This window comes from Empidonax traillii, unplaced genomic scaffold (genome assembly GCF_003031625.1).
Source record: "Empidonax traillii isolate 1590-97213 ecotype Southwest subspecies unplaced genomic scaffold, ASM303162v1 scaffold686:size905440, whole genome shotgun sequence".
Taxonomy (NCBI): Eukaryota; Metazoa; Chordata; class Aves; order Passeriformes; family Tyrannidae; genus Empidonax; species Empidonax traillii.
Window position 1 is genome coordinate 482,035 of NW_020955879.1, and position 26,362 is coordinate 508,396.

Consider the following 26,362-nt stretch of genomic DNA (forward strand, 5'->3'; position numbering starts at 1 on the left):
GAACACATCAAAATTGGAAGTTAGTGAGATTTAGCTGCTGCCTGCCTTCCTGGTGTTTCCTAGCTTACACTCTATGGGCACTCCAGCTCCTAACATGAGGATACTTGTGGGATCCCAGAGTCATATGGCCAAATGTTCAAAAATAAAAACATTTTTGTCAATGCTGCTAATGCTTTTCTGCAGATCTCAAAACCATTTTTCAGCCTTATCCTGGAAAAAAAAGTTCTGATAATTTATGTTACCCAGATGTTTTAAAATTCAACAGCTTTCACTACCCATAAATTTAATAGCATTAAACACCTGCTGGCTCAGAGTAGTTCTTGCCAAAAAGGAAAGCAGGAGCAGAGAGATACACTGCTAATGTACTCTTTTGCTTACTGTCAGAGCTAAGGCTCTGAGCTGGAGCTCAGTACAGCATTACCCCATGCAGGGAAAGTTTTTCTGCCTCTGTGCTTCAGAGTAGAGGATTCATAACAATTCTAGCCTGCCAAATAATAAAAAATGAGGGGGAAAATTATAAAAGAGAAAATAAACAAAAAGAAAAAGAAGTTTTGAAAGTTAAGACTTGTCTTTAGGCCTTTGCTGAAACTTAGAGAAGTCTCATTATTGACAATTGTGGAGAAATCTATAATGAAACATCAAAACCCGAGGGCTCTTGGCAGTGGAGAAGGAGCACAGGTCTCTCTGACAGTCAGTGTCACCACTCTGAGAGCTGGACCTGGGATGTCAGAGGGATGTGACAGGTCTGACTGCAACAAACAGGTATCATGGTGGTGTTGAGCTTCAAAAAGACAGATTTTAAAATCTGTGGAGAAATCACGAAGGGAAGGCTGAAGGGAAAAGTGAAATGCTTAAACGATTGAATGAGATGGGAAGTCATTAAAGAGTACAGTTTTGGAAGGAATATCAGTAAACTAAAAGGAGAGAAAACAATGAGTAGAGTTTTGATAGGCTTGGCTGAATGTAGCACATAAAAGTTTTCAGTAACATCCTTGCAAACAAAATCTTCAGCATAGTGTCACTGGGTTTACAAGCCATTTATTTCCTTATTAATGAGCATTTGAGTGGATTATTATTTGTAGAATAGTTGCTGAAAAGGAAGAACATAAACAATGATTCAGAGAGAAGTGAGTGTTACCAGATTGCTGTGGGTGAGTCACTGTCGAGGTTGAGAGAAAGGACTCTGTTGTCCATCATGGACTTTGGAGGCTGACAGCAGGGAAGTGGAGTGGAATTTTGGAACAATTTTTGTAGGTGTTCCTGCGGTTACACTGGAGGAATGGCCACATTTGAAAGATAGCATTAGTAAATAAAATTAATAGAAATATTTAAATTTTAAGTTCTGACAGAACAAGCAATCATCTCCTGTTTGACTTCAATGAGACTGTAACAGTCGAAAAACTCTTTGATTCAGACACTAAGCAGCTTGGAGTATGGATTACGAGCACCACCTTCTCCCAGCAGACAGTAGCAGTAATGAATAGAGCCAGGTGATGGCTTCCTCATACTTCAGTCCTTGCAGAAGGACTGAACTGAAGCCCCATTGCTTTTAGGAGCATCTGACTGACAAATCAGTGAGAACCACACACCTTAAAAGAAGTAATTTATGTGAATTATTTTTTCCGATATAGCTTGTCCGGTTTGTATGTGGTATCTTAGTTTGATTTGTGAGAAGGGATAATTTTGAGACTTCTGTTTCAAGAAACATCTCCAGGTAGAAGCTATAATAATAATGTTTCACAAATAAGGGGCAGTTTATGCTCTTCTCTTGGAACAAACCAATAATGTACCTCACACTCCAAAGGGGTTTGGAGTGTATTGTTTTGAGGGTATTGTTGATGGAAAAATTGTCTTCATTCTCTCTTTCTATTTAAGGCAGTCTTTGCTGCCAGTTTATCATGAACACATAAAGGTCTAATGCAGTATAGATTAGACTGCATAAAATTGAGAGAGCAGCAAGGACTCCAGATGTTCATTAGTTGATTGGCTATTGTAAAAGGCCACTGAGGAACTTCATCTGTTCTCTTCCCTTAAAGATTTCCAGTCATTAAATAATTTTCAGGGGACTCATATCAGCAGATTCTGTTGTGTTTTATAAAATCTTTTTTTTTTTGAACACTATGGGCTGAATTTGCCATGGCATCGGATTAACAGTTTCATTGCAATTCCCCCCACTTATAACAGTGCTGAATTTAACCCTCTGTCATTGTGCATACATGTTGAGAAGGCCACTCAGGTGCAATGACAGATGGGACCTTAAAACTTTATTGCCCTGTGTGTAGAAACATAAGTAGTGGTCAAGTTTGCATTGCTTTAACATTCTTAAAAAAAATTGGATTTTTGGATTGCATTTCATTCTTGTTTTTAAAAAGAATGTAACAGGCATCAGCCTTAAAACCACACTTACAGGGTTAGCTTTTCCATTTATTTAATTAAAGGCACTTTTTTCCTCCAAACAAGATGCATTTATGCTTGCAATTGTGGTGAGCTGCATCCTGCCTCCTATTGTAGTGTCCTATGTTGTAAGTGCAAAGTCCAGCATTGATGTTCAGAATGTCAGAATAGCCTTAGCTATAGCTAAATAAGAGGCTAGACACTTGTTTACTTTGTTTTGACTTTGTTTGGTTCATTTTTGTATGCATATGAACATGACTGGGTAGGATACTTACAATATTTTTTACCGCCTTAAAAGAGGAATGGTCCTCTGGGTCACACAAAGATACCTTGTTCCCTCTTTCCAAGTCTGTTTCACTCTTTCAAATTCTCCTGCCCCACCATCTGCTCTTTGCTTTAAAGTACTAACTTTGCCCTTTTTTTTTTTTTTTTAAATTTTATTGGATTTTACTTGTACAAAGACAAGGACTTATTTTCCTTAACAAATTTAGAGACAGTTTCTTACAGAGAATGACGATGTGCTTTGTAGTCTTGATCATCAAAGCAGTTAACTTTAAGGATGTGAATAATAACATTGCCCTTAGTATCAAGTACACAAAGGTGGACTAGCTACTGTGAAAGTTCATACACTTTGGTTGTCATTTCCTTTCCGTTTTCAAAAGTGACATTTTCTGTTTGAAGTCAGTGAAGCTGTTAGTTGTAAAACCACAGAGACAAAAAATTTTATCCTGTTAGTTAAATATACAGTTCTCATATACAGACTCTTTTAGAAATTGGAAGAATTTGCATATAATTCTCATTTCTTAAAAGCAATAGTTTCTGTAAGCAGCCTTGAATATATGTTTATGAAGACAGAGAGACCCTAGAACAAAAATACTCACCTCCATAACTTTTTAAGTTCAAATGATACAATGCTAAATATTGATTCACCTGTTCTTAAATACTCTTTTCTAAAACAAATAATCAGGGAGCGAAAGGACAGAACTTATATGCCTTCGTGAAGCTCCTGTCTCTATTGGCATACAGTTGAACAAAATACTGCAAAACTAGCAAGCCTCTTCTTTTTAATCAAAAGACACACAGTTTCTCACAAGATCAGTTTTTATGAACCACACATCAGGCTTTCTAATTTTGGATTCAGAACGGTTTTTAACCATGATCATCTCCCACAAAAACCCCAACTGTTACTTTTTTGTTCATTGTGTTAAAATATGCAGTACAGGGGGCACAACCTTTCCTCAGTCTTTGTTGTCACAGGTGATGGCACTGCCGTTTGAGGCCAAATTCAGTCCTTGATGACAATGAGAGATGGGAGAGTATGCCTTTAGGGAGAAAAGTGTTTGAGATCCCTCAAAACTTTTTGATTTATGAGGCTTCTCTTTCATTGTGTGCATGTATTAAAAACCAAGACTTTTCAAGTGAGATACAGAATACACTGAGCATGATTTCACTCAAAACAATTGTACTGAAGAATATGTGTGCCAGTAGAAGACCTCAGCCATACAAGTGAGTTCCCCTGCCAATTTCCTAGCTCCGTCATGGCAGATCAATTCCATACTTCTCACACTGTAGTGAAATTACAGTCTTGACAACAAAATGTATACCTTTGAACGTACAGACATGAAGCTTAATCAATAACTGCATTATTGTTAATAATTTCCTAATTAGCTATACACATTTATGCTGATAAGTAGAAAGGGGCTTCTTGAAATGGTCCCTGGTTTCAAGACTTGTGTCACCATAACATAATTTAATGCTAAGTAGAATTCTCAAATTAGTTGTCAATTAAAAATTTTCACTTGCCTTATTTTGAAACCTGAAAGACATTGATTATTTGCACTTAAGCCAACGTTAAGCCCACTTAGTCCTAGATCCAGTGTTAAATTTTGGGCAGTGCCAGCTCCAAGTGGAATCCAACCTCTCAGGTTACCTGTTTTCTCTCTGTAGTTCCTGGCAAACGAAGGGCTCCATAGAAAGGGCAGAATAATAGCAAAAGGAGGGAGAACTGCAGCTAACCAGGACAAAATTCTCAGCGAAGGATTGTTTTTAACTCCTACCATTTTCCAAAGCCGTGTTGTTGGTATCCTCTCTACGCGACCCACCAAAGGGCACCCTTTCCTGAGGGCAGGGGCCCAAAAGAGTTTCTTTCAAAGGTCTGAGCTAGGATAACTCTCATAAAGTATTGCCAGTAGGTAAAATAAACCTTTCGTAAATTAGCCTTGTGATTAATGTACTCATCCAGGTGCAAAGGCTCCATAACCCACTATTCTCTAAGGAAGTGTGTAAGCACATCTCCCATGTGACTATCCTAAATCCTAGGCTGTGAGGGAAAAACAGTTCGACCATTCAGGTGGAGGAGAGTCATTAGGCAGCAAACAGAAATTGGACAAAAATCAGGAGTCTGGCTCATAGATAATATGTTATGAGACTGTGTTTATTTATCTTGCATGCTTTGTTTACCAAACTGTAGATGGAAGTACTGTTCTTGGTCTCTGTTCTCAGAGCTGTTCACATGCATTAAACTATAACAAAATAAAAACCAAAAATAATTAGGAGAGTGACATATACCTTGTTTCACTGGTTTCCCCAGGTGAAAATCTAGCAGGTCTCTTTAGAGCTTGAGGAAACTGATAATTCTCACTGATTTCAGATGAAACCACGGGCACATTGCACTTTCACAAACAGAAAATCATGTTTCATGTTGCATATGACGTGGTAAAGGTACAATACTGGCATATTGGCAAAAATACTTGAACTAAGGAGTTGGTGGTGTTTAGCCATTCCTGTGTTCCAATAAAAGAATTGGCAGGGTCTCTCATAAAAGGATTTTAAATAAACAAGAGAAAGTCAGACTGTTTCCAGGGCTTGTAGACCTGGTATCCCTAAAAAAAGGTCCTGCCTTCTGAGCTAAAGCCAGTACTTTAATGGCAGAAACCTGGAGAGATCATACACATTTTTGTCCAGTGCATAAGATTTGTGAAGCTGACTAAGTGAACATTTAGAAAGGATTATTTTTCCTTTTTTTGTTCATCATCTTATTTGTCTGGTTGATTTATCCTCCTGTCCTCCTTACACTGTCTACACTTTAATCTGTTTCTGGTTTATGAGAACTATAAAAAGTCTTTTACACTGAGAGATTTACTTTATTTGAATGCAAATTAAAACTATTATCTTTCAGTTACAGGCCAAAGATTGCAAAATAATGCTTGTTTATAACTTGAAAAACTAATCTTTCCACCCCTGTAATGCCATGTAAATTGTTAAGTTAAAGTAGGAATGTACAGTTAATTTTGCCAATCATTTATATGTTTTATATGTTAATTTGCTGAAGTAGATAATAAAACATGGAGGGAGTTAGATTAGAATGATAGGAAACTACAATATGCTTTGCTGCTGCTGACTCTATATAAACACAGTCTTAGGCTCAACTTCCTTGCAGTGGTTCCTCTGAAATCAAAGAAGCCATGACAGTCTGCGCCTGGTTCATCTTGTTAAAGTTATTGCTTATAAAAAGATGCAATGGAATTCACAGAAAGCCTGCAAAGAGAGGGAGAATAGGAAGGACATGTTATCTTTACACAAATGTGATAACACAGATGAAATTTTGAAGCTAGACAAAGAAACAAAATGCATCTCCCAGACATTGACCCTGCTCTTTCTGTCTATGAGAAAGTGTTGGTACCACAATCAGATCCTTTTGTGGGGCAGAGAATCAAATGATCCAGCAGCTGTGTATGTAGTGTGCTTGTGTATTGGTACTGAAAAGTATGAACTAAATTATTCTCTGCCAGAGAATATATATATATATATATCTGCCCCAGAAAATAATAATTGTGTTTTATCATTGTAAATACAAGCAGATTTTGTTAGTGGAAGGACTTAGACATAGGAAGAAAGAAACTTACTTCATGAAATGACAACAGGTAAGCCATAACACTACCTTGCTTTGTCATTTGTCACTTGTCTTTTATGAATATTAAAAACTTCCTGCATATCCTTTAGAAAACATGCTGGGATCCATAAAACAAGGCACAATATAGCATGTCAGGGATTTTGAAGGCATAGGAAAGGCAGGGTGGAGGCCGTGACAGGGACCTCTGGCCACCTTTGCTTCAACCTAGGCACACTAGTTTGGTATAAAAACCCAGCAGCTCCTAAAAGCAGAGCTTGTGAAAGAGAGAGCAGTCACCCTCTGATGCTGATGTTCACCAACAGCTTATCCTACAGCTTCTATAAGTTATATGAGCAGCTTTCAGCATGCTATCTGGTGTGAGTCTGTCCCTGTACAGCTCTGTCTCCCTGTGCCCAGGGAGAGCAGTCTCTGTTCCAGCAATAGGATGCTGTGCACCACCAAGGTAGGGCTTGGCCCCAGTAAGGAGCCTTAAACCACGTTTCTTTGTCAAATTTGCCTTCACTGCTCAGGACAATGATGACTGTGGTTGTGGTCTGCAATCCCAAATGTTCATCATGCACATGTTTATGAACATGGTCTCAAAGTGACTTCATGAAACACAGAATCATAGAATGGTTTGGGTTGGAAGATCATCTACTTCCAACTCCCCTACAATGGGCAGGGACAACTTCCACTAGCCGAAGTTGCTCAAAGTCCCAGCCAATCTGGCTTAGAACACTTACAGAAATGGGTCATCCACAGCTTATCTGGGCATGCATGTAAATGTCAGAGTCGGGAGTAAAAATTCAGCTTCTACCTGACATGTCCTTTCTTACTCCTGACTGGGCTTATTCCTGTCTTACTCATTCCTCCTTAGTTACTGATCAGGCTTATTCTTGCTTCTCCTTCTTGTTCCTTTTCTAAAAAATACACATTTCTCTAAAGTAATATTTTCTTCTAATGCGTGCGTCAGGTTGCTTGGTAGACTGCGAGGAGCTTACTTTCAAGAATAGAGTCACATGTCCGCTGGAGACAAAACTAAATCTATTTTTTATCTGGCTGTGTGAACTTTCCTCTGTGAGTACAGTACTTTTGTATCTTGTCTTCTCCTTTCAGTGTATAACTGCAATTACACTCAGGGGCAAAGGAGTGCAGCTTCTCCTAGACCGGATTACTTTCCACCTCTGGCAGCCAGAGCTGAGACAGAAGGGAAGCAAGGACTGACTACCTAAAAATTCCCAGACCACTTTGAGAATAAAACAAGAAATTAAATGTGCATATCTGGATATGCATATCAGAAGAGATAAATGGAGAAGAAACACTGAATACCTTAATTTGCACTGGAAAAGTCTGTTAGTGCAGTCATACCTTGCTCACATGTAATGACGCAAAATAGAAGGCCTTTAGATGTTGTGTTGCCCAAGTAGGGAAGTTGTAAGGGGAGTATTTGTTCATTCACACATTGAGAAATTAAATGGAGACTCAAGACCATACTAGTAACTCTGGCTTGATTTAATTCTTAAGGGCTGATCAGAAAATCAGTGATGGAAGGAAAGACATTCTTAAAGGTCACACACCTCCAAATCACATCTTTTCCCTGTTTTACCAGTATTGTTATTAGCTTACATGGAACATTTTTGAAGCTGTGAGAGGAACTCTCTTTAAGCACTGAAAGGTGCTTTTGATTGCCAGCATTCATGTAGTGGGTTTGGTGTTGTTTTCTTGCCAAGTGAGTGGTTGAGTCAGCTGAGGAAGAAAAAATTGTCACACTGATAACTGATAACATAGCCAGTATCCACTGCCTTATGTCCAAAAGATTTTGCTTCAGCTGCAATTTTTCTTTTCGATTAAAGATTTAAAGTGTGACATTTTAAAATCCTGAATTCCTTACAATAACTGGAGAAAAAACACTACTGGTTTCTTTTCAGAGATTCTTAGTGGGTTGTCACAATATGAGATCCCCAGTTAGCACAGAACATGACAGTCTCTGCAACATAAAAATTCAGTTCATGGTTTTGTCTGCATTTGGTCAGTTAATTTGGGGGACATTAAGGTCATGCTGAAGAATGCAAATCAAAAACTTCAGAAAGAATAGTGAAATTACAGTCTCTGTTTTCCTCTTCTCCTGGTCTCATCCTGTTTTCCTTAAGTCAATCAAAAATAGTATATAAACTGAAAGTATGGGGGGTTTTCCTTTGCAGAAAAAAGCAATGAAAGTATAATGCAGCTGTAGTTTCTCAATGCCTCTTTCAGGATAGGGAAATTTCTTTCAGGAAATTGTTTTTTTCTTGTTGGAAGTTTTTTTTGCTAAAAAAAAAGAGTTTTCATAACCAAAATTTACAGAAAAAAAGTTCAATGTCACTGATATCTTTAAAAAATTCTAGCAAGAAATTCAAAGTTTCACTTTGAAATAATGGTGTGTAAATTGTGTCTTAATGAAATTATTTGAAGTTGAAAACACCTGAATTTATACTCAGTAGAAATGTTGATCTAGGATTAAGAAAAATGTCAGGATTTAGAATAAATCTTCTGTATGTGAACTAACTCTCTGAAAAAAAAAAAATCTAGCATATATCCTGTAAAATTTTTGTTTAAAAAACTGTGGTTTAGAGATTGTTTCTATTGGAGCTTTTCTTGATCTCTGTTTTATATAAACTGACTTGATTCCTAAATGACTTGAATAGACAGGAAGGGGACTAGGGAATACAGATACAATCTTAAAATATTGTTTTTGCTAGTGCTATAAGAAGTGGTTTGGTTCATTTTGACTGAAACGCTTTTATGCTCTGTTTTGAAATACTTTAATTTGAAGCTTGAACTGTGAAATAACAGGACCAGAGGAATTTCCCTTTTGGTTTTTACTGCTTCCCAAATTAAGTCATTTGGGTAAGGATCTTAAAATCCAGCACCAGTGTGTGGCTTTACTAATAATATCTATGTGATCATGTCATTCCTGAGAAAGGCATGTTTCAAATAAAAAGGAAATGTCAACCTTGAGTATTTTTTATTAAATCTTTTTTCTTCTTCTCTTCAAGTTCAGCTTAAGCTGACCACTTCCTTTGTCTGGTTTATTTTTATTAGAAATGAGCAGATTCATTAACTGTGCAACTTGGTGGTCAGGCAGTGACTGGATATGTCCAATAATCGGTAATAGCTGTATTTTTCATTGGGAGACCAATGTTTGCTTTGGAGATCGCCTGGGGAACAGATGTAATCTGAGACGGCACTATGTTTACCTCTTGTTTCAGTGATATTTTGAGCATGTTTGAAACCAGTGAGAAAGAAAAACAAACATTTCAGAAGAAAGTACCTGCAAGCACTCACTGTCTCCCCAGACTGCATTGTCCCCGGGCTCCAGCCAGAAACTCTGGCAGATTGCTGCACACACGTGCACTTGAACAGGCATTCACACACATGCACATATATAAATATATATATATTCCATGGTACAGTCATGACCTGAGTCTGCCTTTCTGACTAATCCAAAGACTGACTTTTTTTGCTGCAAGGGTGATCAAGTGCTGGTACAGGTTGCCCAGAGAGGCTTCACACTTGGAGGGACTCAAATTCTGTGTGGACATAGTCCTGTGAAATCAACTACAGATGGCCCTGCTTGAGCAAGTGGTTTGGACTAGATGACCTCCAGAGGTCCCTTCCAACCTCAACCAGTCTATGTTTCTGTGGTTCTGTGTGTGTCCAAGCCATTTGATGAACTGCTTGTGGATGAACTGCAAGTCAGTTACTTGACAAGGCTTAGCAGGTCAAGAGTACTGGTCAGTGTCAGTCTGCTCATCAGAAAGCTTTCTTGATTTACAGTTTCATGGGATGGGTTTAATTTTATTTCTTTTCACTCCTGTTTGTGCTCTATTTCTTGTCTTTCCAGCAGCTTCCACTTTCTACATGGATATTATTGCTAGTACAGGTCATTTGAAGTAATAGTCACATAGGTGACTCAGAAAACAGTCTGAGGAGCATGAACAGAAGTATTCTAATACTATGAACAATATTAAAATAATGAAACTCTTGTCTCCTTCTGGTGTTTTCATCATTATTTTCCCTGCCAAAATGATTAGATTTCAGATTGCAGTTTGCATGCATGCAATAAGAACTAATCCTTAGCAAATAAGGAGAAAGTGAGTGGGGAATTAAAACCAACTCATACTGTACATTTTGCAAAGCTGTATCATTACTCTTTAATTGTTTCTTTTTCCAAACACTCTTCCTATGGTAGCAAAATAACACATTCATCCAAACTTTGCACAGTTACTAATATATATACTCCAGTTCAGTCTTACTTGGTAGAAATTGCTATGGAAGTACACTCTGGAAGGCAATGCTCATTTCTGTGGGCTACTGTACAACTCCAAATGAAGATTCAGTAGTCAGCGTGTTTCTTTCAAGTGGTTCTAGCAGGCACTGGTCTTACTTAATATGTCATGAGTGGAGAGGTAAGTAGTGACTTGTCACTAGGGCTGTTCAAAATCTACAGGGTCAGTTTGTGTAATGGTTTGTGAAATTAAACATCAATGTGCTTTCAATAATTGGTAACAAGCCACATTTTCCAGGAGCTAAACTCCTTGCAACACTATCCATTTCTATTTCTGCAAAGTAGAGTGGGAGAAAAGGAGAAAGGCCAGGTCTAAGTTCAGAGTGAATCATCCTCAATTGCAGACAGGTAAAGAAAACTCTATGAAAGACCAGTCTGTCACTGATCCCTCTGTGACACTATACAGTGCTTTCAGAATGTCCCTAGGAGCAGAGATCCCCAGCTGGGCAGGAGATAGCTGAGGGCTTTCCTGTGCAAACAGAATCCTTTGCTGAGTAAACACCACGTCACATGGTACTTAGCAGATTTTGAGGCTGCTCTGCAATAAATCTAGTGTGTACTGCATTCTGGTGGAGAGCAAACCTGAGTTTTTAAACTAGCATTCCCTGCAAGGGGAATCTGGGTTTGCTATAGCAATTTTGCTCTCCTGGATGTTGGATTAGCTGCCTTGTGGCAAATTCCCTGCCACTAACGAGCTGGATACACCTCAGGTGTGTTTGAATACAGAAGAGAGCAGAGCCCTTTCTGGGTCCGAGTCATGCAACTCTGAGGTAAAGAGTGCACAACACTATTATGTACTGATTGCTGTTCTTTCCTATTCTTCACTCTTCTGGAACCTCACACATCTCAGAATCACAGTGTGTTGACACAGAGATGGCTGCCAGTGATGGAAGAAGCAGCACTCCTTTGGGTATAATATGAGCGCTCCTGTGATGAGTTTGTTACATCAGTACCAAGCTCAAGGTGGTGTGCACTGAGGAAGCAGGCTAAGAACTGTTAGAAGTATTTAATGTACGGAATTCCAGGCTGGAGTGCCTTCATCAACCTTCAAAGCAAATCAACAACTAGATATTATTATGGCAAATGATATGGAAGCATGGAGGGCTTTGGAAATGTGAAGTGAAGGGCTTTTGCTAGACTAGCAGTGAACAAACAATTCCTAGACAATATGATGTATTACAGATACACTTGTCTTTTCATTCTTTTCTTTAGTTAGAATGACTTGAGAAAGGTTTTATAGGAAAGTTGTGGTGGATTACTTTCATGTGTCAGAGTAGGTACTTGTTCATACATTCAGCTGTGTGACTTCAGATTTTTTGAGTAAGTAACTCCTCTTCCCGGTTCCTTAAAGTGAAAAACGAATGGTAAAGACAATGTTCAGATAAAGGTTTTATTCTGAAGTCACCTGAATATTTGAATCCCTCCGTCAACTCCGTTGCAGTTGGGATTTCATATGGAGCACCATGTAACCTCTTGAGGCTTGCTGGTATGTAGATGCATGAATTTAATAATTCTGTAGCTTGTCTTTCCTAAGGAGAGTTTCTAGACAAGTAATGTTGAATGTGAAATCATTGTCACATGTAGGTTTGGAAGTATATATGAAATAATTTCAGAAAAAAAAAAAAAGAAGACTGGGATGAAATAGAGTCCAGGTGATTATTGTAATAATTATGATAGCTAAAATAATGCAGAGTACACCACACTATTAAATGGCAGATATGCTTTTTTACAGCTGAATTTTTGTCAGTTTCAAATTAAAACCAAGGTCAGGTTTCTGGACTGACTCACATCCCATGTGATTTCATTAAATGCAGAATGATGCCATGGCATGTAACTTGGCACTGAATTTAGTTTTCAGTATGTGGTTTTATGGTTCAGGTGCAATATACTGCTCTGGCTTGCGTGTATCTAAAGGTTATTATGCCTTGGACTGTACTTCTTTTCATTGTTTCAAAATTTAGCAGATCAGCTCAACTGCTAATTTTCTCAGTTCCCCTCTCCCTCTTCCCCTTAATACTTCCTTTATTGAAAACAGGTTCATTAAAAAAAAAATACTGATTGTTAGCTCAGAATGAGGGCTAAGGTCAGTTGGCAATTTTAGAAAATTAAATCAAGCAAATGAATCATATTTGACCAGCTTTCTTTTTCTAATGTGCAGCTCAGTAATAGGAATGAAGCAGCTACCATTCATGCAATGATATTAGGAAGGCAAGACAAAGGAAATTCTTTTATTTTTATCTTTCTTTCTCTATGCAAAACACAGTGACAAAAATACTCTCAGTAAAACATAAATCTTCTGTCTCTGCAGGTATCCTATAATTAGTAAATGTTACTCAGTAAATGTCTTGGGTGCCTAACAAAACACATCTAGCGTTAAATTCTTACATATGAGAATGTTTTGTTAAAAAGCATCATCACTGCACTTTATACACACGTAGAATCAAGTAATACTAGACCTGCAATGTATCTCAATTTAAGAGGCTATTTTCTGTGATTATATTATTCATTATTAAGATTGTTCTTGCCTCTGATTTTTGAAGTTAGGAGAACCTTCAAAGGCTCTCAGTGATTTTGCAGAAGATAGAGAAGGCTCTAGAAGATAGAGAAGGCTCTCTTCAAATGATTTCATATTTTGTTCTTCTCTAGTATTTCTCTGAAAGCTTACTAACATATCCCTAAAAAAAATTACACACCTTGTAGCTCTCTTGTGGTATATGAATGCTTAGCCATCAGTTTTGAGATGTACAGTACTAAAGCAGTTGCCTGTTTTCATTGAGTTTTTAAATATCAGGTGACCTCAACCAGCTTTCTGGCCTAACAATCTGCCAAATATAATTTTAAACTTAACAAAACACTTTTCTAAAGAAAAATTTATAGGGCTGTATGCAAAATCGGCACCTGCTGGGTTTTAAAATTCTGTTGAAGGGAAAGAGCTGAACAGGTAAATACAGCAGGGCAGATTGCGACCTGATTGTTGTGTTGGACTCCTCAGAACCAGTACAGCAACAAGAAAATACCTGCAAAAAATGGCTAACCACTTGCCCATGTAATTTTTTCAGTCCTACTTTCCACAGCTTGGTCCATCTATGGTTGAAGTCTTTGGGAATGTTTTTTGGTTTGCACTGGGAGAAGATCTGGATAATGAAGTGAATTTTTTGGATTAACAGCCTTCTTTGATCTCTAAGAAGGTCCAAAAGCACCAGACTCACTTGTGAATTGCTACACAGAAGGAAAGAAAGTTTGAAGGCTTGAGAAGGTCCTTAAAGAGATGACCTCATTGAGACCACTTCAACTTGTCTAACTATGCTGCAAATACCAGAAAATTCCTTTCCTCATGGAATTTCCAGTGCTTTGGGCTTCTAGTTAACTTGAAAGTGTTGCCTGCCATTCTATTTTCCCTTTTTGTCTAAGGAGGTGGGACATTCAGAAGGAAGAAAAAATATGAGACCTGGTTCTCAGTCCCTTCATGTTTGATGTTTGATCTATGCTGGCTCTACTAAAGTACAATTTTTGTTTGAAGCTTTTTCCACAGCTGGCCTGTTCATGACACTACCTTTCCTCTGTATCTCCCTAAATGTTCTTAACTTCAACTTTCTGTTAAATAGGGATGATACAGGTCAACACTAACTATAAACATTATCTTCATTTCCTTAAGAAGCCAGGATGATCTTGTAAAACTTTTTAATAACCATAAGTCACATACATATATATATGTGTGTGTTATTTTAGCAGAATTAGTTCATGTATTTGCTGTCACAAGAGAACTGCTTAAGTGAGGCTAATCCTGCTTTGAGCAGGAGGTTGGTTTCAGTCTCCTCTGACCTGAGCTGACCTATGATCCTATGGTCTAGCAGCTTATTTCTGTCCCTAGTTCCTACTGCTCTAGTATTCTTCCTATGCAGAGGGATGAGAACTGGCAAATAAACGAGTATTTGACAGCACAAGCTGAAATACTTTTCTGAGCTGTGAAAATGCCTCTTTATCTTATGTATTTGGAAGTTGTTCTCACTGTAATATTAATGTTTCCTTGTCACTTAATTGTATCTGTCTTTCCACTAGAACTACATGCCGTGGATGACACCTGTCCCCTAGTTGCCCTGAACTAATTTTTTATATGACTTCTATTATGAAAATTGCATTTCTGATTATGTTAATGGCAACAAACGTGGACTTTGAGATATGATGGGTAATATAACAAGGGAACAACTAAGCAGAAAAAAAGTATGAAATTCAGTCATTCACAATATATTTTTTTTTCTTTTTCATTTGGCTGAGTTCATGCTCAAGTCCATGTGTTTGTTTTAGCCCTTTTGGGATATTGTTCAGCACATTATTTATATAAAGTTACTTCAGTGGCTGATTGTTATTAATTACCTTGCTGAGTTCTTTGCAAGTCAAGCTGGACTCCAAATGAAATGTACTTTCCAAAATAATTAGGAGTTAATGTTGCAATGTGTGTTGCCTGTTGTATTACACTCTTGTAACAACAATAAAAAAAAAAATTGGTTCACTTGCTTGAAAACCTTCAAACCTTTCCCTAAATGTGGAAAACTTTAAAAAAATTTATTAGAAAAGGCAGGCCATCCTCAGTGTTATGTGTGCTTGACAGGATGAAAAGAATAATAGCAAATACTCAAAATGGCATTCCTGTTATTCAGCTAATTTATTGGTTTAAGAGCCCTCACTGAAAGTAGAAGGCAAATCTGAACAGAATTTCAATTGTTTTAGGTAACTTGGACCATGGAGTCACCATCTCTACACTCGTAGCATGAGTTTCTTTTCAAACTGTCCTAAAGAGATGTTCTTTGGTTACAATGGATCTGAAAAGAAATTAAGCAGTCACATATAGAGAAGCTGAAATAGCACCTCAAACTTCGATTTCAACTTCTCTACATGTGACTGCCTAATTTCTTTTTTTAGCCACCACCTTTCAGTCTTGTTTCTTTGCAGAAGGGAAACTGATTAATTGCCAAAAAAGTGTTGCTTTTTTGGCTGTCTAAATAATAAGAAAGGGAATAACTGCCTAATAACAGATTTTCATGATGCAAAGGTTCTGAAACCATATGTTTTTTTCCAGAGTTTTCTTTTTTTTTTTCAATTAAAAAAGAATCAAAACCTAAAGAACTGTAGCCCTGGTTATGAACTACATGCTAGGATAAGAAGTTTTCATTGGAAGAAAAAGAATCGTAATGTAGAGTGTGTTTTCACCAAGATATCAGGTTTTCCAAAATTATTCTGTTGTTATATTTCTTCATACACTTGGACACAAGGCCATCAGATATTTTCTTTGCACATTTACAGCTTAACTGGACATTTTCCTTCTCAGTAGATGGTACAGGATTTTCTGCCCTACTCTTGTTAATGTTTTTATAAATGCTGCCAGGAATGGTAACTGGCAATGGAATACCTATATTTGTGACTTACAGTTCTTGATGGTACTGCTTTTTCATGTCTGGCTGTGGCTTTGCAATTGAGTGCTGGGTCAAAGGTTGAAGAAAAAATGCAGTGACCTTCTGGCCTTTCCTTACCTATTTCCTCTAAGAGAGTGACCTTTCAGCTTTCTGTGAGGCTCTTCAGAAATTTCGTTGTGATACAAAGCCTGAAATTCAACTATCATGGTCTTTGGATGAGCAAGTTTTGAAGTGGCAAGTCTGATTAGACTCTTTTAGAAGGCAGATATGATTCCATGAAGATATCCCAAGATTAAGATCTTCCTCTAAATGGATAGTGTTCATCAACCATTGCAGTTCTTAATTTCCCAAGGTGAAACGCAACTTGCACACATTGTTTGAAAAATAAAATGCCTCATTTAAGGGGAGAAAGCAACAAGCTAGCCCATAGTAATCCAGCTTGGTAAAAATATACTCATAGACTTCTCACACACATATTAATATCAATGGCTTCACAGGACACAACAGTTGAGAAAGGTGCTGTCAAATCTTCAGGAAGGAGAATCTGATTTTTTCTTGTCTCCTTTCACTCTGAGATCTTTTTGCAGCTACCAACAGCTCTCTGCAGGTTACTGTTCCAGGCTGGCTTCCCTGTACCCATTGCTGATGTGGTGGCTCTTGTGGTGAGGCCGACTGGTGATACAGGCAATGAAACGGGGGCCCTGACAGCCATTTAACACGTAATCTATTCCTTACGCTATAGGGCTCTGAGCTATGCACACCAGGAGAGCTTATTCCTGGTGTCCCTGTTGTGTTATTTACCTCTGCTCTGAGCAGTTAAGTCCACCACAGCCATTTAGTAAATTATCAGTTTTCTTATTGGCCCTAAATTGCGCCTAATTAAAAATCTGACCTCCACAAAATAGTCCTCTTCCTAAAGACACAGAACATAAACAGGAAAAATCAGCTAATTGCTGCAAAAACTGCTTTTGTGGCACTGTAATTGGACCTCAGTGAAATGAATGAACCCACTGGGGATTCCCTAATGAATGTTTAACTGCAAACAGTAGTCAGGCACTTAAGCAGCTAGGCTGATGGTCCCTAATGAAATCAAATGAAATCAAATAAAATCAAATAAAAGAATCTGGCACTTTACTAACCAGATTTCTTGGCATTGGACCATAAAAATCATATAATTCTTGGTAAATAAAATGTAAAGAAAAGTTACTTATAAAACAGTGAAAACTTAGCCAGTCTTGCTTGACTTTTCTTTCTTTTTTTCTACTGAAAAAAACCCCACCATGGAAAACTCTATATAATGTTTTGAACTTTTCTAAAGATATTTCATTTATTTTTCTCTTTTCCTAAAAACACTAAAACTTTTTTTGTATTCTCTTAATCACATTCTCTGACTTTATTTTGCAATGTTTTCCAGAGGCTAGCTGTGGAACTGCATGATGTTGCCAACAGATTAAGATCCTTCTCATTTTTCTGAACCTTAACAAGGAGACAAATCGTGATGACCTCAGCAATGTGAGCCGTGCTTTGCCTCCAAATATCTATTCAACACAATGTGTAAAAATCTGGCCTTAGTGTGTAATTTGACACTGAAAAGCAAGTCATTAAACCTCATCAGTATAGGACCTCAAGACTGTATTAATGCATAAAGCAAGCTTAAAGAATCAGGGGCATGGCAGCATCACATAACTTTGTGTATTATTTTTATTTTTGTTGTTGTTATTATTATATTTTAACCTCTGTTACACCAGATCTTGTAAAATCGTTTAGAGTATGGTTTGCACAGGTTAACAACTTGAAAAAAAGATCCTGAGTGTCTGGGATTTTCTTTATTATTATTATTATTATAAAATATTATAATATTTATTATTATTAAAAATACTTCATGATATTCCACTATTGAGTTGTAGCATTGATGACATGAAAACCTGGCACGCTGCATTTTCTTTTCTATCTCACAACTATGAAATTTTAGCTGAAACTTAGTGAGATTATGTATTATTTTGCAAGTATGGCAATTTATCCAAGTGAGAATTGGAGAAAATTCAATTTAATCATGCACTGCCAGATTTCAACAGAAAAAAAGTGCTACTTATCATTGTGTCTAACATTCAAATACATATAATTTGTTTACATATTATAAATAAAAAGCCTGTTGCAATATGTTTTCAGAATTATGAGTTAAAATATCTGCCGGCTATTTCTTGATGTGTGTGACAAATGGATATCCAGACTCTTGTTAACAACAGGTAGCATTACAATTACTTACTGTTGTCAGTGAAAATATTTTTCATTAGTAGTTCACAGAGTGAAGTTTGCACTAAGATTTAGCTTCTAAAGTGCACGGTTAGAGCATAGTATACCTCCTTTATGAAGTACTAAATGTAACTTGATGGACTTATGAAAAACTGTGAAATGTGAAAGCATTAATATATTTTTTTTTAATCTACGTGGCAAAGGGGCAGGTTTGAATAACAGCTTTTCATACTGAATAAAGAGTCATGGTATAGAGAGGAAACAGTGTTCATTGTTGTGATGGCAGCAGTTGCTAAGAACTGAACAGTTAATCTGATCTGTTTATATGTTTCTAGAAGTAATCATTGAAACTGAAGAGTCAGAATAAAGCATATTTCAGCTAGAGATAAATCTTGACCTCTTTGGTGGAACAAAAAAACAGTGCTATGGCTGAACAAAATAGTTTAAAATATAAAAAACTGAACATGTTATTAATGTTCTTGTTAAGATTCCTCCATTTGGGCATGGCATGTGAGAGTGCAGAAATGGGTACAGACAAGAACAAGTAAGGTTTGGCAGTGATGTAGTTAAAAATTGTTTCAGATACTCTCCTAGAGGAAAAAAAAAAAGGTATGGGTAGCATCACTTGTTACCAATCATCTTCTGGTTACCCATTCTGCTTAGCACAGTTAGCAAATTGCACAGCCCATCTAAGATCCATTTCACTTGCAATGGTGAAGCCAGAAACAAAAAAATCTGTCCCTTAATAATCTCTGGGTAAAGTAATATTTGCCAACCACAACTGTAAAAGCAACAAGTACTCACATTTTCAGAAAGTAGTCAAGAAGGTGTTTTAAAATAAATCAAAGATCACCAGCTGTTATCCATTCAAGGTTTATTGAAATACAAAAATGAGTGGTTAATGCAGCCTAAAATGGAGCATTCTCAAGAAACTGAGACAGGAAACCTTAGGGATATATATTTCATGATGAGCTAAATCACAGCTATGAAATAAATCCCTCATTCTTCAAGAAGAATCTCTCTTTTGAAGACTGTAAAAGCTGAAAAGTGCTATGTTGGAGCCTGCATTGAAGAAAATTCATAGTTCTTGAACGAGAAATGCACCCACAGCTTTGGCTAATTTGCAGTTTGCTAATTTGAGTGTCTGGAAGGGAAAATGGGGAAAAAGAGTATGTCTGTATCTACATTTGAGATCCTTGTTCAGTAACTGGGCTGAGCTCAAAGGACACCATACTTGGACTTCATGCAGCTGCACAACCTTTTGGTCCTTTTTAGTCATTTGCAGAATGACTGTATTTCAACTGAGTATAGAAGAGCAAAATTTAACATTTATTATTACCTCCCAAACTGCAGCTCTTTCCAACCACTGCCAGAACAAATAGTATTGTCTTTCTATATCTGGTTTTCAGTTGCCAGATCAAACTTAGAAAATACAGTTTGATGGATCTGCAGTGTCACACGACATTGCACAGTGCCACATTTCCCCAAATTGCTTCTTGAACATTTATGTCTTTAAGAAAAGAGACTTTTATATGTATTCTGATAATTTTTGAAAGATTTTGGGAAGCACTTGAAAAATTTACAGTTTTCTTCCAATACCTGTATTCATGAGTACACAAATACTAAAGAAATACTTAACCCTTTGCATTTAGTTATCTTTGAGACCTCATGAACAGATGGGTGCTTTTTAATTGAAAATTAAACAATTCAGGCTCCTTTTTGTTGAGCACAGCTTTGTAGAAGTAAAGTAATACTATAAAAGAATGGTTTTGGGATTTTAACTGACAAAACTTTTCATTTCCTTTGAGGATAGACAGCAAGGTTGAAAGGTGGTAACAAAATTAGGGGTGCCATGGGATGAGAGGCTATTTCAGGTCACTTACTATAGTATTTAAGCAATGGTATGGAATATTCATAGTTCAAATACACACTTTCAAATATTCTCACTGTATCAATACCCAGTTCAGGACTGATTTTGCAGAGTCACCAGAACATTCCCAGCAGGGCTTGTTTAGCTCACATTTATGAATCAGGAACTTCAAAGGTAAAAACTGAATGTTTTCAATATCCAAAGATAAAAATTTAAAATATAGATATTTAAAACTCTCCAAGAACATTTCTTTCGGAATAAAACTCTCAATGATTATTGAAGGTGTAATAGTCAGATTTAGAAATTTATTTAATGAGTGTCATGAAGATATAAAAGTTCATGCCGATAATACAAAGTTAATTTTTTGGTTCAGGGTTCAAGATGAAAAATTTGAGCGTATGTCCTTAGTTACTACACTGCTTCCAGATGCCTCTCTATACCTTGACATTTGCCCAGCTTTCCAGTCCAGTTCTTTCAATGAATAACAAGACATTCTTCATACACAAATGTAAATTTTTGGGCTTTTTTATAAGAAATTATAATAATTTTATATATCCCCAATTGAATTTTACTTATCTAATCCTGTGTGAAAGGATGAATTTGTCCATGTTTGCTGCCCACAGCAGAACCAGCAGCCACTGAGGGCATCACAGGGGGTGTTGCACAGATCTGCCATCTCCCAGGTCATAGCCAAGGCCCTTGGCTCTCACCAAGCAGTGGCTCAGTCACCAAGCTCTGCAGGACTCAGTCTCCTCTAGAATATTAAATTGTTTATAAACAAAGCAGGAGACATTTTCTCTCTGGAAAGTAAGTTTAATTTAATTGAGATTGTCAACTGCTATTTATTAATTGATAGAAGGTGAAATTTCCTAATTTTCTACAAACAAGAACAATTTGAAAACGTGAAATTTATTCCTCTCTGTAAAGCCATGAACCAGATATGAATGTTCATGTAACTAAAAATCACCTTTTCTACGAATACAAATGCCAATTCTACTTTCCTAGGGGGAAAAAATACTACTTCATTTCATAATCCTTTCTTCCTTCTCCTCTTCCCTTTCTCCAGTTTTTCAAACAATGGCATTTTTTCAAGCTTTGACAGTTTAGAATCATAGAATCAAAGAATATCCTAAGTTAGAAGGGACCCAACTGGTTCGATGACCTGTAAATATTTATTCTATGTATTTTTTTTTTAAAGAAAAGGATTTGCATTAGTCACTTGCAAATAGGCGAAGAACTGGGTAGAAAACTCAAGAACACTGATGACGCACATCCAGCACAGAAGTTTTTCTGCTACAATTCATCACTCTTGTCTTTGATTTCCAAAATTCTAGACTAATGCCATTTCATGCACACACTTTTTGTGTGTCACCGTTGCCATTTTGTGTGTTCCATTTTTTCAGTCTGCTTGTTAAAAAAAGAGGATTTTTTTTTTTTTTTTAAGATCAGTGTGTACAGGTTAGAGCTACCTCTACAAAATTATATCTATTTAAGAAAATTCTTCTTTATGAAACTGATCTCTTACTACTCTGCCCTAGGAAAGACCACAACAAAATTACTGTGTATGCCAGTGGAAGGAAGATCAGTCTTTATACGGAAGGTATTTTACATAAGAAAAACAGGAAAGAGAATTGTTTTCCTACTATTGGAAAATAAGAGAAAAATGCTGTCACAGTAGTCCATCTCCTTCTTTCAGCTTGTACAAAAATAGCCCTCATTTTTTAACCTCAAATTCTTCTGCATTTGTAACAAAGCCAAAATATTTCAATGTCTCCCACTCCAATTAAAGAAAAAGGACTGTTTTTGTTTTTTATTACCTTTTTTTTTTCTTTAATGCTCCTTAATATGTGTAAAGAAAAATGTTAGAAAAAATAGTTTTAAAATCACCTCACAGTAGTAGCAGTAAATTTAGTAGCCTTCTATTCATCATTCTATATACACACATGTAGATATATATATAAATATAGTTTTCTAGACTATGAACCATCTGCTGACCTGACAGCTGCTATGTGGGTACCTTTTATCTGGACTTCTCCCCTCTGTTCTGGATGGTACTTGTAGATATCCATGTATGAACTGTTTACTAGGAAAGCTGGACATTAGGCTCCTGTGTATGCATGATGTGAAAGGTCTCTGGGAAAATAAAGATTTAGAGGGGTGGGAATCTCAAACTGACATGTTCCTAGGGGACTGAAAGGAGGAATACATGTGGGGGGTAATGCCAAAACCAGTGTGTTTGATACGGGCTCTGGAGTAAGTCATAAATTGGACCCTGCTGTTCAGACACCTTGCATTATTTGTCACCACCTTCTCCCACCTTTGGGGCTGGTGGCATTCAACCTTGGAGGCTGAAGCATGGCTCTGCTGCTTGCACATTTGCTGTTGTCAGCCCTGATCACGAGCAGAAGAGAAAAGTAATTTTCACCAACAATATGTTACGTGTTTCATTGACTGAAATGATGCATTTTTGAGGCAGGTCTTTATTACAATTCCAGCTGTGAATCACTGCTCTAGATTTCCCCTAGCACAACTGAGATCAGAGTCCCTTCCACTCAATGTGTCACTATCAGAATGCTGAAAATCAATCAATGATTGCAATTTGTGATTATTTGCGTATCTACAGGAGTAGCAGGTATTGATTCCCAATCTCTACATTGCCCTTTATGCTGACAGCCATATAATGAAGAAAAACAATAGGAGAAAAATAAAAAGAGATCAAGTAAAACAATTCTAATGCAATCTACATTGTTCCAACTGAATTAAAGCAGTAGTGAGCGTGTCCAACTACAGCCTTTCCAATTTTATATTCATTTTGTATAGTATTAGGAAATTTAAAAAATTTTGAAAAGTAAAATAATTACACACTAATGCATCAATCAAAAAACCCAAAAATCGAGTTTCCTGGTCTGATGCCATACTAAGTGCAGTGTGAGTCACTTATATGAGGAAGGAGGAAAACTACCTACAATCTGCAGAGACTACATGAGGGAGCTGAACAGCATATGCACACAAGCAAAAAAGGAAGAAAATATATTTTTTTCTACTTCTTCATTTTAGGCTTCTGGAATTAATAAGCAAAGGGGAACTTGAGTGCTAAATTTTTTTTTATGTTAAAAGGCTCATTTGCAAAAAGACAAAGTAAATGGAAGAAAAATAATTTATGCAATGAACTGCTAATCCAGCTGTTTTGCTTCTGGGCTTAATTGGATTTACCTAGAATTGATATTTGGTGTCAGCATGTGTTATATCATCAGCACAAGCAATAGTTACCAAACATAAAGAATCCTATCCAAGGCAAAATATTAATTTATTCGGCTCATACTTATTGTAATCACTTTTTATTCACGTATGTTACTACTTATATTTCTGCTTGATGCCATTTCATATATGTGATCCAGTCTCAGTTATTCTATCTTAATATCTGAAGCAGTTCAGCAATGTAGAAGACTCACAGCTGAACAAAATGGGTTAGGAAATGGTTATTCATCTCTTGTTCTGCCTTCCAGGCAGCTGTGCTGGCTATAAAAAGGTGTGCATTGTACCTAATGGCAGGTGGGTGACATCTGAATTCTTGAGTAAGACATATACTGTAGCGTACAGTACCTTCAGCAGCAAGAGCTTTGCTGGTTCATTCCAGAAATGGGGAGTTACTCTCAGTTACTGAACGAGATTTGTCAGCTAAGAAACTCCACTTACATAGAAATGCAAACCCAAATCTTCCAGCAAAGCATGACAGAAGAAATAGGGTGTGGGAAGGATGTATTTCATTAAAAGCATGCATCACAGATTCATCAGAATGACCAACTGCATTAGATGATAAATATGATATTTTTCTCCTTAGTGAGAATTAGTGATCCATGATTCATTACATGCAGGTATTCAACAGATATTTAGATGTTCTCTACCAGTGTGCAAAAATTTGGTGACTTTGCCACATTTATGGTGATTGGTTTCCTTAGAAACAGTTTGTTCTGGCTGTCTGCTCTGGTGACAGAAAATCTTGAAAAAGCCAAATAATTAATGCAACAAGTGATGAATAGTGTGACATGAATAGTGCGTGTCCTTGTTAGTGAATAGATACCCCTATTTGCTGGTGAGTGCAATGGAACCTCTTCCCCCTTGCTCACTCACCTGCTCCCAATATTACTTAAACATATTATCAGAGGTGAGGCTCCATTTCAGGGTGGTAGGTGATGATGTGGCTTCTGGACCTGCATGACAATATATTTTGGGCAGATAGTTCACATCCCTCAGTGTAGGAGATTGAGTTTAGCTCAGTGGAGAATAATGAAGGAGGTGATTATGGCTGAGTGTTCACAAACAGCATCTCAGCCACATTTAACCAGCTGTGCTTATGAACACAGCCATAAACCTGAACTGATGCTATACCTCAGAGAAGGAGACCATTGCCCCACTCCCTATCTTCTTCTAGTGCTTGCAACCCATGCTGTTCACCTGTTTGCTGTCATTTCTGCATGCAGTAGATGGGAGAGCAATTGGAGACTATCTCACTTGTTGTGGCCTTCAGTCCAATGGCCACAAAGCCCCAGGGTTGTGGCCCTTCCCCACAGCACACACAGAGACTGGCAGCTCTGCCCTCTGTCCTTGTGCCATGGCCTTAACCTCACACACCAGCGTTGCCTCCACACTGGGATGCAGTGGGAAAGCCCTTCCTTTAGGGACGTGCAGCAAACTGGGCCTCTTCCAATCCTCCCGATGAAACAGTAACTGCAACACGGGCAGCATTATCTGAGCTGACGATGTTCAGATGAGTTTGAATTGAATGCAAACAAGATCATTCCAAAAGCAGTAAGAGGTTATTGTCACACTATTATGTTGTGAATTGGCAAATAGGGAAATCCAGAAGACCCATCTTCTAGGATTTCTATCACCAAAAACCAGACAAGGAGAGCTGCCACTTCTTATTAAGTGCTCTAGGTATATCTGGCTGCCTCACCCGCTGTGCAATGAAGGAAGCATTTAGATGCTTGCTATAGTTGTGACTGTGGCTGCTGCTAATAGATCTTTGGCCACTGTCCCTCCCTCTAAATCACAGGGGCAGAGTATGTGTTTGGGAGCTGGAAGTCAAACAGAGGAGGATAAATTTCTTAAAATGACCTCTGCCTCTGGGCATTCTCTAGAAGTGTCTCATCTTTGACCTCTGTAGAGTTTTCTCTAGGAGGTAAATTTAAACTTCATTATTTTGCTTATAATGCAATTCATTGTTAAAGCAGCTCTACTGATTCCAATAGCTTCCTATGGAAAGACCTGCAGAGGGAAGAGGGGTTTAGTAGCTTTGTCCTCTGATGCTTATGCTCAAGGGGTGATTATTCCACCACAGCTTGCTAGACAAGTGCCACCCTCCAAAGTCAATATGGTGTGTAAAGCTGAGAAGCACTAGCAAAAGTGACTGGAGGGAATCAAAGCAGAAGAAAAGGCAGTGGTTTTCCTGCAGATAGCTTAACTCATTGAAAGGCTGATAAAGACTTGCTAAGCAATTTGGGTAGAGTAAGGGAATGTGGAAGTATTTTGCTAGGTACATTGCTGCTGTTTGTTGGGGAGCATAGGGATGTTTTCATTTTTCATTCTGCTGGTATCCTTCTCTTTGATACAGCTGATCCCCATGGACGATTGGTGAACTGTTCCCATCTTTCAGAGCAGGCATGAATGAGGGTTATTCCTACTGTACCTTTTCTGCCATGGTAAATACCTCTTCTGGTGACGTTTCACAATGGGGAGCTGGTCACAAGAGAAGGCTGAGGTAAGAGAGGGACATTAGGAGGACTTTCTTCACAGAAAGAGTGATTAGACATTGGAATAGACTGCCCAGGGAAGTGATAGAGTCACTGTCACTAGAGGTGTTCAAAGAAAGACTGAAAGCTGTGCTTGGTCTAGTGATGGTGCATGGAATGTGGTGTTTGGTCATGGATTGGATTCGATGATCTCCAAGGTCTTTTCCAACCTAATTGATTTTATGATTCTGTGATTTTGGAAAACAAGCCTGAGCCGTAATCCCTAAAAGAGGCATCTTTCAGAAACCCTACATACTGTTTTTCTCATGTCTTTACATCACAGCCTCTGGATACAAAACAGATTTGATGGTCCAGATTTTCATTAGCCCTAGAATTACTGCTGTTTACACTTATGCCTACCTTAATGGTTAAACATGTCACTTAATCACAATTTAAGTAAGCAAAATGACCCTCGCTTTTTTT